Source organism: Chiloscyllium punctatum, chromosome 25 (assembly GCF_047496795.1).
Source record: "Chiloscyllium punctatum isolate Juve2018m chromosome 25, sChiPun1.3, whole genome shotgun sequence".
In the NCBI taxonomy this organism is placed as follows: Eukaryota; Metazoa; Chordata; class Chondrichthyes; order Orectolobiformes; family Hemiscylliidae; genus Chiloscyllium; species Chiloscyllium punctatum.
Window position 1 is genome coordinate 61288053 of NC_092763.1, and position 14063 is coordinate 61302115.

Here is a 14063-nt window from a genome sequence, read left to right on the forward strand (position 1 = left end):
CCTTGTCCTGCCAGTGAGCCATTTTATAGACAGTGGAACTGGAAGCAAACTGGTTGCCTTCAGAAAAGATCCAGCTTTTTTCTGTAAACAAATACCCCCAGTTAGGTGCCTGTGGATCACCGGAACCTCACTGCATGAGAAACATTGTTAAGTGGAGAAGAGCCCTCCCACTCAGAAGGGACTGGTTTTATAAAGCAAGGTGGTGGTTTGGGACTGAGAATGTAGTGCCATTGGGAACCAAGCTATTCCTTCCTTCCTTCCTTCCTTCCTTCCCCCCCTCCCCACCCCCCCCCCCCCACCCCCAACCCCCATCACCACCACCGCCTCCACCACCAAAGAGTGGCTTTTCCTTTAGCATTGCATCCTCTGCTTTCTTAAATATCTTGTCTCTGATACGCTGAACTCTACCTGCATCAGTGACCAGTGCTCAATGGTGCTATTGAGCTAGTGCCTCTCCAATGTGGCCACGCGCTTTCAGTGGTGACTACAGCCCCAGAAGCAGATGCTAAATTGGTGGCCGCTAGCACTGAAGCCTCGTGTAGGCTTGTATTCTAGCATCACCCACTTTCCTCCAATGTCTGGTCATCTATCCAGTCAATAAATTCAGGCCAACGTCTATATCAAACTAGAGATGATAATATCAATATATGGCCCTCTATATTGTTCAATCCAATATTCACCTCACATATATATTAAAAGTTTGATTTACCTTTTCACTTCTATTCCAGACTCTGACAAATCCATACCTGCCACAAATACATTAAAATAAATCAATCCTTACTCATTTACTGCAGTCCTACTTGGCTGACTTCTCATGTCAATGGTTATAGGAAACAGATGGAGAAATTTTGGCATTTGGGAAATTTGAAATATCTGATAAACTAGGCTTTTGAAATGATCTCAGAGGCAATGACTGTACGATATTGTCAGTAAATGGAAAAGGCAAACCCAGGAGGAAATAAATTAACTTTTTATGAATTACAGTCTAAGACTGGTATCAAGAAATACACAGATGAATGGATTAGACTGAGGAGGTAGAGGTAAGACGACTGATCTGTTTTAAGGAACAACTGGATGCAGGAATTCAGGACTAGAATTTATATGGATGGTTGAACTGAATTTCTTCATTTGTAACTAGTTTGCAAACTTGTAAACTGGAGTGAATCAACTTGCAGTGATTAATACTGCAGTGTGTTAAGGACATTAGTCCCTACATTTGTATTGTGGAGAATCAGCAGGGATCTCCACTGAAACACTAAAATAATGATGGACTGGCACACTGGACATGAACTCATGACCTCAATTGCCCTTGACTGGAAGGAAGAGAACATGTCGAGAGATCTCAGAGACACCGTAATTGTCACCATCTTCAAGAATGGAGATTGGTCTGACTTTGAAAATTAGAGCAATTTTCCTTTCGTATGCCACAGGAAAGATCATTGTGAGAAACTTCCTCGACTGTCTCCCCTCAGTGCCTAATGTGTCTCAATGTGGCTTCTCCCATCAAGAGGTACATGATTTTCAGCGTGCAACAAATTGAAGTGCAGAGAACAGCACAAACCTCTGTACATGGCCTTCATTGAGCTTACAAAAGGTCTTTGACTCTGTCAACTGTGAGGGATTGTGGAATGATGACATATAAGCTTGTAATCCTCACGAATGAATCCACCACAGATCTAATACCAGTGAAAACTAGGGTCAAGCAGCGCTATGTCATCACATCAACACTCTTCTCCATCCTCCTCACCACAACACTCCACCCCATCTCCATGAAGCTCCACATTGGAGAGAAGCTAACCTATAGGATGAGCATGAGACTATTTAACCTTTGACACATTCGGGCCAGAACCAAGACCACCCCAATGATCTTCTCTGCACTGCTAGGATAGACACAGTGCTCTTTTGCCCCCAGTATCTTTCCAATGTCTCTGCTCCTGCACCACCTGCCACCAAGGCTCATGCTCTTCCACTCTCACTATTGCATGCAACATCTTTGCTCACTCACTCTTACCCACCTCCAAGCTTAATAGGCCCTCATGGCCTCTGTAGTGCTTATGCACTCACACAAAACACCTCACCTTTGCCTCCACTCACTCTGGTTTCCATCCTCCCCCAAACCTCTCACATTACTTACCTTGCATGCCTTCTGGTGCTGCCTACTCACTCTATCGGAGTACCTCACCATCTTTTGACCACTTGCAACAACACAAACAGCCATACCACCCACTTTCATCCTACTCAGTCCCTCCTTTTCTTCCATTACAGAAGGGAGCAACTCACAGTAGGGCAGAAAGTGGCCAGATGGATGGACAGTTGCCTGACGCAGGAGACCTTATCCCTTCTTCTCCTCCTCAATGTCTGCTCCTACGGGGATGCAAGACATGCATTGCCCACTGGAGTTAATTACCACTTTTCACTCCACTGCAATGCTTCCCAAACAAGACCATCGAAGGAGTGCCCATGAGAGTTGTGAGGGGTTGCTAAATACCAGAAACCAAAGTCCATAGATGAGGGGTGTGTGGCGCTGGTGCCCATGGATCATGCCCTGATTTTTCAGTTCTTCCAAATCCCTGGATTGTCTGCTTTGGAGTTGCATGGCTAACCATGACCCACCCCCTAGCCTGCAGAGGCATGGAGCCCCTGACCAGACGCCTGACTGTGGCCAATCCCCTGGACTGGTAATTGGAGGCCTGACAACATGGAGGTTGTCTGCGATGAGCTAAATTTGCCAGATCCCCATTCCAACTTTCATAACGAGAATTCTTAAACCAATCTTGTTCGGTGCATTTGGTAAGATAGGAAGCAAATTGTGGTTTTAACAAGCCATTTGACAAACCATGATCCCCATAATTGGCAAATCGTTGCTTTCTCAGGAGACACTTGTCTTGCCATTCGGCAGATGCCTAAAAAGTGCAGCAATTTCTCACATTATTCAGATACGAATCACACCATAGCTCATGCGATACAGGCCCCTTTAAAGTAGGCTTCACCCACTATGACATTTCTGGAGATGACAGAACTGGAGAGGCACTTGTAACCTTTAAAACAGCTCTTTTATATGGACATTGCAGGTACTCTCTAAATATTCATAAGTGGAGTATGATCATTGAGATTTAATAACAGCTTGTTGTGTACAAATACAGATGGAATACTGCCTGTTTTGTTTCTCCACTTGAGACCAATTTCTGGTGCTAAGATGTGCACAAACTTGTAAATGCAGATGAAACACATTTATGTTAATCATAACTTTTAAATATATGCTTTGGGTAACTGTTGAACAAAAATGAGCATAGGTACAGATTGTGCAGTTTTGTTCAAGAATTTAAGATAAGAATTTGCTTATTGTAATTTCCATCAGAAGATTAAATTGCTGTAATGGGAGTTAACATGCTAAAAAGTGCATTGTCTATAAATTAATAGGTTTCATGAGCAATCATTATTTAACTTACTTGAATTTGGTATTACATTGATAGTCTTTTTGGGAGAGGACAGATGAAATAAACATTTCACATTGGCATTGTGTTCTGTGTGAGCCAGAGGGTCTACCTACTCACTGTGCGACACTGCACATCAATGCATATTAATATACCAGTTGTCCTCATCAATATGGTGTCATACCAGAGTCATGAAATAATTACAGCAGGGAAGGAAACCATTCATTCAGTCTGTTGAGCCCCTGCTGGCTCTCTGCAAGTATAATTTAGCTAGCCCCATTGCCCAGCCTTTTCTACACAGCCTACAATTTCTCTCTCTGCTGATATTTATCCAATTTCCTTTCAAAAGCCGCAGTTAGATTTGACACCACCAGCTTCAAGCAGCACATTCCAGATTGTAACTGCTCGCTGAAGAAGAAAAGTTTTCTTTCCTTAAGTTGCCTTTGTTTCTTTTGCCAAATACTTTAAAGCTGTGTCCCCTGATTCTTAACTGTTCCTGCCATCAGGAACAGTTCTCCACGTACTCTGTCTCGGCTTATAATTTTGACCATCTCTTCAAACCTCCTCCCAACCTTCACTAAATTGTGCACAAGTAAGCTTAAAAGCAGTTGACATGAGCTCTTGTTATTTAGTTACCTGGTTCACTATAATGGCAGGAGATGTGTAGTTATTTTCATGTTAGTTCTCACTGAATAACCTTGTGGAACATTCATTAATGTAAGAGCAGAAATGGGTATATGACCATGCAAGAGCAAACTTACCAGCTTGTTTGACATCAATTGCAAGACTGAAGTAGGAGTACAATGTCCAAAAAAAAATCTATTGTTATTGTAAAGCAACATATTCAATTGTGACTGATGAGAAAATGATACTATACAAACAAGATTTGGAGGTGCCAGTGTTGGACTGGGCTGTGCAAAGTTAAAAATTACTCAACACCAGGTTATAGTCAAACAGGTTTAATTGGAAGCATTAGCTTTCAGAGTGCTGCTCCTTCATCAGTGGTTCCAAAAGCTAGTGCTTCCAATTAAACCTATGGACTATAACCTGGTGTTGTGTGATTTTTAACTTTATACAAACAAGGATGACATATCAGGCCTTGCTGGAGTATTATGCTGGAAATCAAGCCCTGCTATTTCCCCTGTTATAAAAAATTTAGTAGTACCAAAATATGCAAAGTTCTCAATTTAGTTCACAGACACAGGTTAACATATAACATGGGCCAGGTTTCTGTACTTAACATAAATTCCTATTCATTACAAATAAATAGATTCAAACTTCAGGTAAACTGCAATAAACTGCCAACATATAACTACAAGGTAAGATGCTAACTCTTACAAATCTCTACCTGCACACATATAAGTACGTAGACACAGAGAGATAATAAAATGTTGGTGTTAAAAGGTGGGGGGAAAAACTGGGAAGACTGTTCAATGCACCCTGTTCATTGATACAATTCCTCAGGAGTCCTTCATCAGGAGTGAGCTTATTTCTGATGAAGGGTTCCTCCCCAAAACCTCGATTTTCCTGCTCCTTGGATGCTGCCTGACCAGCTGTGCTTTTCAAGCACCACTCTAATCTTGACTCTGATCCCCAGTATCTGCAGTCCTCACTTTCGCCAAGTCTCAAGAATGGCCTTGTTGCCTAGAAGCCAATTGAGGAGGAGAAAGTGAGGACTGCAGATGCCGGAAATCATAGTCGAAAAGTGTGGCGCTGGAAAAGCACAGCCAGTCAGGCAGCACTGAACAGGAGAGTCAATGTTTCATAAGCTCTTCGTCAGGAATGGAGTTGCAGAGGAAATGGTCTCTCTGAAACACAGATAGTGATGGGGAGGGGAATATATTCCTGGTGGTGGGATCTGATTGTAAGTGGCGGAAATGGCAGAGGTTGATGCACTGTATCCGGAGGTTGGTGGGGAGGGTGGGGGGGGGGGGGGGGGGGGGGGGAGGAGACAGTAAGGTTCCATCCTTGTTGTGGTTGGAGGGGGAGGGTTCAAGGGCGGAGGTACAGGAAGTGGAAGAGATGCACTGGAGGGCACCATCGACCACGTGGGAGGGGAAATTGCAGTCTTTGAAGAAGGAGGCCATCTGGGATTTTCTATGGTGGAATTGGTCCTCCTGGGAGAAGATGCGGTGAAGGCAGAGGAATTGGGTACAAGGGATAGCATTTTTACAAAAGGTAGGGTGGGAGGAGGTGTAGTCTAGGTCGCTATGGGAGTTGGTCCGGTTTGAGGTAGATGTCAGTGTTGAGTTGGTTGACAGAAATGGAGATGGAGAGGTCCAGGAAAGGGAAGGAGGTGTCAGAGATGGTCCAGGTGAACTTGACATCAGGTGGAATGTGTTCATGAACCTTCTCATGGGAGCATAGGGTGGTGCCAATATAGTCATCAATATAGTGGAGGAAAAGGTGCAGAATGGTGCCAGTGTAGCTGAGGAAAATGGACTGTTCCACATACCCGATGAAGAGGCAGACAAGGCTGGGGCCCATGCGGGTGCCCATGGCTACGCTTTTGGTCTGGAGGAAGTGGGAGGATTCAAAGGAGAAATTATTGAGGGTGAGGACCAATTCAGCCAATCAAATGAGTGTCAGTGGAAGGGTACTGGTAGGGATGTCGGGAGAGGAAGAAATGGAGGGCTTGGAGGCCTTCGTCATAGCGGATGGACGTGTACCGAGCCAGGATGTCCATGGTGAAGATGAGGCATTAGGAGCCTCAGGGAGGAGGTGGAGGGCGTGGGTGGTGTCCTGAACATATGTGGGGAGGTCCTGGACCAAGGGGGACAGAATGGTGTCAAGGTATGCGGAGATAGGTTCAGTGAGGCAGGAACAGGCGGAGATGATAGGTTGACTGGAGCTGTCAGGTTTATGAATTTTGGGTAGGAGGTAGAACCAGGCAGTGCAGGGTTCTGGGACGATGAGCATGGAGGCTGTTGGTGGGAGATCCCCTGGGTTGATGAGGTTGTGGATGGTCTGGGAGATGATGGTTTGGTAATGGGAGGGGAGGTTGTGGTCGAGGGGGCAGTAGGAGGAGATGTCCTTGAGTTGGCACCTGGCTTCAGCAATGTAGAGATCAGTGAGCCAAACTACAACTGCTCCCACCTCCCCTTGCTCACTGGTTTGATGGTGAGGTTGGAGTTGGAGCGGAGGGAGTGGAGGGCTGTGCGTTGTGAGGGTAAGAGGCCAGAGTGGGTGAGGTGATCAATGTCATGGTGGCAATTAGAAATAAAGAGATTAAGGGTGGCAACAGACCAGCACGGGGTGTTCAGGTAGACGCGGTGTGAAGGAGGCAGGAGAAGGGGTCCTCGGAGGGTGGGTGAGAGTCCTGATGGAAAAAGTAACCATGGAGGCAGAGGCGGCAGAAGAAAAGTTTGAACATATAACATAGAACAATACAGCACAGAACAAGCCCTTCGGCCCACGATGTTGTGCCGAACTTCTAACCTAGATTAAGCACCCATCCATGTACCTATCCAAATGCCGCTTAAAGGTCGCCAATGATTCTGACTCTACCACTCCCACGGGCAGCGCATTCCATGCCCCCACCACTCTCTGGGTAAAGAACCCACCCCTGACATCTCCCCTATACCTTCCACCCTTCACCTTAACTTTATGTCCCCTTGTAACACTCTGTTGTACCCGGGGAAAAAGTTTCTGACTGTCTACTCTATCTAATCCTCTGATCATCTTATAAACCTCTATCAAGTCACCCCTCATCCTTCGCCGTTCCAACGAGAAAAGGTCACAACACATGTTGAATTAATTGATCTAGGAGCATAGAGGGATGAAGGTGAGGTCTTTACTGAGAACTGATTATTCATCCTCAGTGATGAGAAAGTCTGGGGGAATGGTAAACACATGGCAGTGCTGGGAGCTAGGACCTGGTGTGGGGCTGGAGTTGGGAGTAGGGAGGCGGAGACTGTCTCTGTAGTGTGTGTGGTTATGGGATCGGGGGTGATATCAATGGAAGATGAAGAGCTCATGCTTGAAACATTGAATCTCCCGCTCCTCGGATGCTGCCTGACCGGCTATGCTTTTCCAACAACATACTCTTCGACTCAAAACCAATTGATGTCCTTAAGTGACCATATAAGGATTCATTCTACTTCTATTGGTATTCAACCAGATGAGGACAGGGGTCATTCCATTGCAGGCAACTTGTCAAGTGTACTCTATTGAGTATGCCTGTAGCCTGATGGGGGTGTTCCTTCTATTTGAATAGCCCAAAGTGCACAGAAACACCAGCTGGCAACATGAATTACCAAAAAGTGATTATTATTATTATTATTATTAATAACAACAATAACAACACCAACCCTACTAGAATGTCCCAGATTTTCCTGGACAAACCCACCTGACTCACTTTCACTCCAGACTCCTGCAGTGAGCCTACAGCTTAAGTTTCCATCCTGCTGACAATGCAAGTACTGACAGTTGTCAGTCAGAGGCAGGAAACCCCTCCTCCAATGGCCTGAGCATGAGAAACTGCATAATCTTTATGCTTGTGCACCTATCGATAGGACCTAGAATCCCATCTTGACCATGTTTTAAGCACTTTTCCTCAAGTTTATATTCCAAATACCAAGTCTAGTCCTTTTTAAAATTTTACAATCCAGTGTTTACTTTTTCTTTTTATTCCTATCAAATGTACAAATCACATTTCTCCACATCTGGCTTCTATCACCTAAAGCAATAAACTACATAAAGCTTCTGACGTCAACTACAGCCTCCTTCAAATGTGCCAAACTTCTTAGTTCAGTTCAAATTTTGACATCTGGTCCCTCAAATCTGACAGTGAGGAGATAATTTATATCGACACTGAAAAGTCAAAGAGGTGTACAAATTCCTATCAATGTGGGGAGTGAATCTAATGACCTGCTTCAGTTCAATAATCTTCCATTAGCCATTATCTTTTCTTAGAAAAAACACTTTGGGCAACTATCTTTTTATGATGCCACATGCATTCTCATTTTATCAACAAACTTTCAATCTGACAATGAGTTCCAAATTATATTATACCAGCGCATTACAAACATCCATCCAAGGAAAGCACAGACATAATAATGGTGCAATCCAAATGAAACTTTACAAAGTAATGGTGTGCTCTAAACTTATTTTTGTGGCAGCATCAGACCTTGCATGTATCCCCAAAATATATAACTTGGTTAACATATGCCTTTTCTCTTTTGTTCTGGTATATGGGAGCCACAGGAAGTCAGCAAGCAAGGGTGACAACTAAAATTCCAGCATTTAGATCACAGAACTGTTAGTGCACAAAAAAAAGGGCATTCATACTATTGTATCTACTGCTTCAGAAGACTGGCACAATGCACCTAGTGCTATTGCCTCACCTTCTCCCCATTACCCTGCACAATCTTTTTCAGCTAATGATCTAAATCACCCTCAAAAGCATTGATTGAATGACAGGCAGGCAGTGCTTTCCAGGCGTGAACCTCTCGCGTGGTGAAATATTTTCCCACCGTGTCTCAATTACTTATTTTGCCAATTATCTTAAATTTGTGCCCTCTCATTCTTGATCGCTTTGCAGTGATTATATTGGTGGACCTCACAGAATACAAGTTTCTTAATTGGACTAGATTAACAGCCCAATTCAGAGAGCCCTGTGATATGGACTAGGCAAGACCACTCAAAACATTCTTATTTAGGCAGCACCAGACCATAACTTTGCAATTTGTATTGGTAAGTGTACAGTGAAAATTACCTGGAGATACCTAGGTTGATGACTAGATTTTAAAACAGACAAAAATTTATTCACAAAGTTATACAATGAAACACTAAGAACAGAATAAAGAACCCCTACAGAACTCAATCCGACTAGACTTAATTATGTTGTTCCGAATATACACAATAAGCTAACTCCCTTTAAAAACCAGTATAAATGGAACACATGCTTACAGGTTGAAGTTGATGGGCATAAAAGAGAGAATTTCCACACAATTCCCTGTTGAACTTCCCAGTTCAAGACTGAACTAAAACTGCTCAGCTCAGCTACAGAGCTGACCGCTCCCCTTTCTTTATACAGGTCACTTCTAAAACATGACCACTTTGGCCTGAAGTCTCAGCTGTTTACATATAAACAATAGGCCTCTCAAAATCCTTTTCATTTCTGTACCAAACCAGACTGATCAGAGCCTGGCCCAGTTTATTGCCCCTCCTAAAAATAATCAAGGTCAGAGTCTCCTTGAGCCAAGGAACAGCTTTTAGTAAAAAAAAGGGACTAGCTTTGTGACACCTGGTTGACTGATAAAAAAAAGAGAAGTGTCAGACATTCTTACACTAGCTCTGAGGGTGCTCGTCCAGTGTCAAGGACTTTACATAGAGAAATAAAGGGGAACTTAGTGACAGGATACTGGCCCCTGTAGAGTTATTTCAGTTCCAGAATGGAAGCAGATGTCCAATACCTCCTCTGTTAAAACCCCTCATGAATTCAATTACCTCCTTAAGGAAAACAGAGTCTTAATTTCTCCATTCTCTCTACATAACTGAAGTCCCCTTATGGTGGAACCAGTCCCCTGAACTTTTGTATAGAGAATAAATGATGAGGAAATTGAAGTTTTGAGAGGTCATGCTGAACAGGTAAACAACTATACAAAGCAGTAAGGAAATTAATCTAATACCAATAATCAATACTGAGTGATAAATATAACTATTATTATAGCCTCTAAAACAGACTCAGTGACCAGTGCTCCAATTCCAGGAAGTAAAAGCGAAAGTATGGCAAAGAATTGCTTTTCCAATAAGAGGCCATTCCTGTTGTACATTTGTAGCTGATAGGCTCATAGCAGTGAATGTAGAAGGGAAATGACCTCAGATGGGAAGGTCAGTGAACTATGGGAATGCCAGTAGTGAGTTTAGCCTTATCCTTGCACATTTGGAGTGACAACAGCACTGGAGGTGGGGGTTGGGGGGGTTGGGTGGGTGTGCTGTGTTGAGACTGCAAGCGATGGGTTACCTACTAAGTAGGTGCTGGAGAGGGGGGTCGAGGGGGTGAAGGTGAAGTTCTCTCTTTCATGCTCAGGCACCAAAGTGCCACCCCTACTGCCACCAGCCCTGAAAAGCAGCAGTCAAGATAGTGAAGCAAGGGATGCAAATGCAATGTCTGTATCAAGTAAACCCTGATTAGCTTGGGTCCCGATTCCAATGCCATTCCATGGTGATCAGATGTAGAGCTTATATTTTTTTTAAATCTAGCACTGTTCCTTGGTTAGCACTGCTAGGTGCCATTTTTTAAAGGAGTCATCTCTATCAAATACTCCTTTATTTAAGGAGGTTTATTGTTTTTTGTTTAAAATTTGAAATTCGTGCTTACAATTTTGTCAAAAACTTACCCTTACAAGCAAGAAATAAATTGGAACAAGAAACCCCATATGAAAAAGATTAGAGAACCCTTCTCGTGACTACCGCAAGAAGATTGGTTTTGTAGAGATTGTAACGAGGTCAACCAGGTATACCTCATAGAATGAGTTCCCTGATTGGACCAAACCAACCAGAGAGCCCTGACTGACAAATAACATCAGAAGTGTCCGCTGACTCAGAGCTGGCTCTGAGGGAGCTGGATCAGTGTCAAGGACTCTTAACGTGTAAATAAATGGTAACTTGGTGACATAATACAAGCTTCTGTGGGAGTTATTTAAGGTCTATTTTCCCTTTCTTCCCGATGACCATATTGTTAGGCCACTTTTGAAATATTGTGTGTAATTCTGGTTTCCCTCCTATCAGAAGGATGTTGTGAAACTTGAAAGGGTTCAGAAAAGATTCACAAGGATGTTGCCAGGGTTGAAGGTTTTGAGCTATAGGGAGAGGCTGAACAGGCTAGGGCTGTTTCCCTGTAGCGTCGGAGGCTGAGGGATGACCTTATAGAGATTTATAAAATCATGAGAGGCATTGATAGGATAAATAGAAAAGGTCTTTTCCCTGCGATGGGGGAGTACAGAACTAGAGGGCATAGGTTTAGGGTGAGAGGGAAAAGATAAGAGAGACCTAAGGGGCAACTTTTTCACGCAGAGGGTGGTGCGTGCATGGAATGGGTTGCTAGAGGAAGTGGTGGAGGCTAGTATAAGTGCAACAGTTAAAAGGCATATGGGTATACAAATAGCAAGGGCTTAGAGGGATTTGGGCTGGATGCTGGCAGGTGGGACAAGGTTGGGTTGGGATATCTGGTCGGCATGGATGAGTTGAACTGAAGGGTCTGATTCTGTGCTGTACATCTCGATAACTCTATGACCAATCCTAGAAATGTCCCGGTAAAATTCTAATCTGTTGCTGTGTCGAGCACAAAGTCATGTGGGAAGAATCAATTATCGATGAGCTTTTGACACATGTAAAGCTCAGTATTGACTTCAGGCACAATTCAATTGAACTCAGCAGGCTAGGTTTTTGTACAAAATACTTCATCTTGAAATTTGTCAGTCTACAGATAATTACATACACTCAAGCAGAGCAAACATGCAGATTAGTAGGCTTAAAAAAGGGGGAAAATACCTGCACAGGACCACAGGTAGATAATTAAACACCAAGCAGTAAAATTCAAGCTGTGATTATTAAAATAAAATATTAAGGACAACTGTTTCAATATCCTCTATGGTCAAGGGGAAATGAAATAACAATCAGTTGTTCCTGCTATGCAGGAAATCATGAGGTAACTTAATCTCTTGACTAAATTTTAAACCTATAATTGAAGTTTTTAGAAATCATATCAAAGGGAAATTACAAAATTAGCATATATAGCTATCCTCCAGTTAAATCAGTGAAGCTTGAGCAACATTCAAGGGATGGTGCCGGAGGGCTAGGGGAAATTGCAAATGTTACATTTCTTTTGAAAAGAAAAGATAAAGCCAGCAGCTGCAGGCCAATCAATTTAACCTTAGTAATGGGGAAGCAATGATAATTTTGGGAAAACATCAGCAGTCACTTAGGCAAACATGAACTAATTAAGGGCGTGAGTATGGATTTGTTAATTTGTTCTTGGGTAGGCCAAAAATAAGATACAAAATTTATTAACCAACTGATATTTATTTACATTTACTGATGCTTTTCTATCCTTCTCTATATCTTTGTTCTAGCATTTAAAACTGTAGCTCAAATCTAATCTGTGAACCGATATGTGGCATCACAAATGACTACTTCAGCAATACCATGAATGAATTGTTCCACCATAGAAAATCAAGCCGATTGAAGGATCACCTCTTATATTGTGTTCAGGTTGATATGAAAGTATCTTTCAAAACGCAAGCAGCTATCAGAACGTGGTGACAGGCAAATGATATATTGAACTGTACCTACAAGGAAACCATTATATTATATAATAGAACCAGTGTTCAAAGTAAGTGGAACACTACCATTCAGTGAGATGTAGGATATAGTTCTCTCTACTCCTTAATAGTATGCTTCAATTTAAATCAGTGTGACAATTTAGCTTTTCCCACATGAAGTGTTATGGGCCACTTATTCCAGAATTAGGGATAGCTATAGGCCACAAACCTATGCTGTTAAGAACCAGGCAGATATGCTTCACATTCATTTCCGACGAAAGCTGTACAGTCAGTAGTCAAAATGAAGCTTTAACCCATCAGATCTGAGCTGTGACTACATCTGAGATGAAGGGAAACTATGCAAGAAATTAAATAAATCTTATTAGAGACTGAATGAAACCAAGTCAAGTTTTTTTTTAATATGCAAAAGTATTCACATTTATTAATTACTGAACATTTTATTTGCAACTAAAACATACTCTTTGTTGATATTTCAAATAATTTTTTGAAGTGATAAATTATAAAGGAGTATTATAGTGTATCACCTATTCTTGCTTTCATTGCCAAATAACAAAAATCTAAATCTCTCAAATTTGAGGTTATGCATAAATGAAATCTGTTCCTTTCTCAAAAAAATACTGAATTTTGCTCTGGACTTTCATTCATCCATCACAAACCACTCCTAGTTTTTGGTTATTCATTAGACTCTTTGCAATTTGTAAAGAAACCTGCAGAACCGCCAGGGCTGACATGGAGTACAATCTAATTAAACCAAAAGAGAAAATGCTGGAAAATCTCAGCAGGTCTGGCAGCATCTGTAAGGAGAGAAAAGAGCTGACGTTTCGAGTCTAACTGACCCTTTGCCAAAGGGTCAATTAGATTCAAAATGTCAGCTCTTTTCTCTCCTTACAGATGCTGCCAGACCTGCTGAGATTTTCCAGCATTTTCTCTTTTGGTTTCAGATTCCAGCATCTGCAGTAATTTGCTTTTATCTAATTAAACCAGTCTTTTGGAATATTCACGATGTTTATAGAATATCTGTGGGTGTTAAGTAGATCAAGCTTAGACTTCTGAATGGCTTCACCTTTGTAAGCATGTTCTTCATGTCCATTAGTTACCAACAGCTTCCCTGGGTCTAACCGATGCAAATAAATCAGGTAACCTGAACATATGGCAACATTTTTGCATGACACAGTCTGAGAGCATTGCCCCATTCATTGGCAATACCCTCAGTAACAAAATTCCAGCTCCACACACTGTTCTTACACTTCTTTCTTTGTTTTGTGGTATGGTGTCAAATGCAGCACCAATCAAAGCAGGTCATTGTGGTGAAGGGAATTGGGGATGAGGAGAATAAACAAAC

General features: G+C 42.4%; 1 protein-coding gene across 8 annotated transcripts in view; it reads right to left on the reverse strand.

Moving 5' to 3' along the window:
• Positions 1 to 14063, reverse strand: part of LOC140495989 (serine/threonine-protein kinase PAK 3) — a 251309-nt gene that overhangs the window by 44876 nt on the left and 192370 nt on the right. The window lies entirely within an intron of this gene.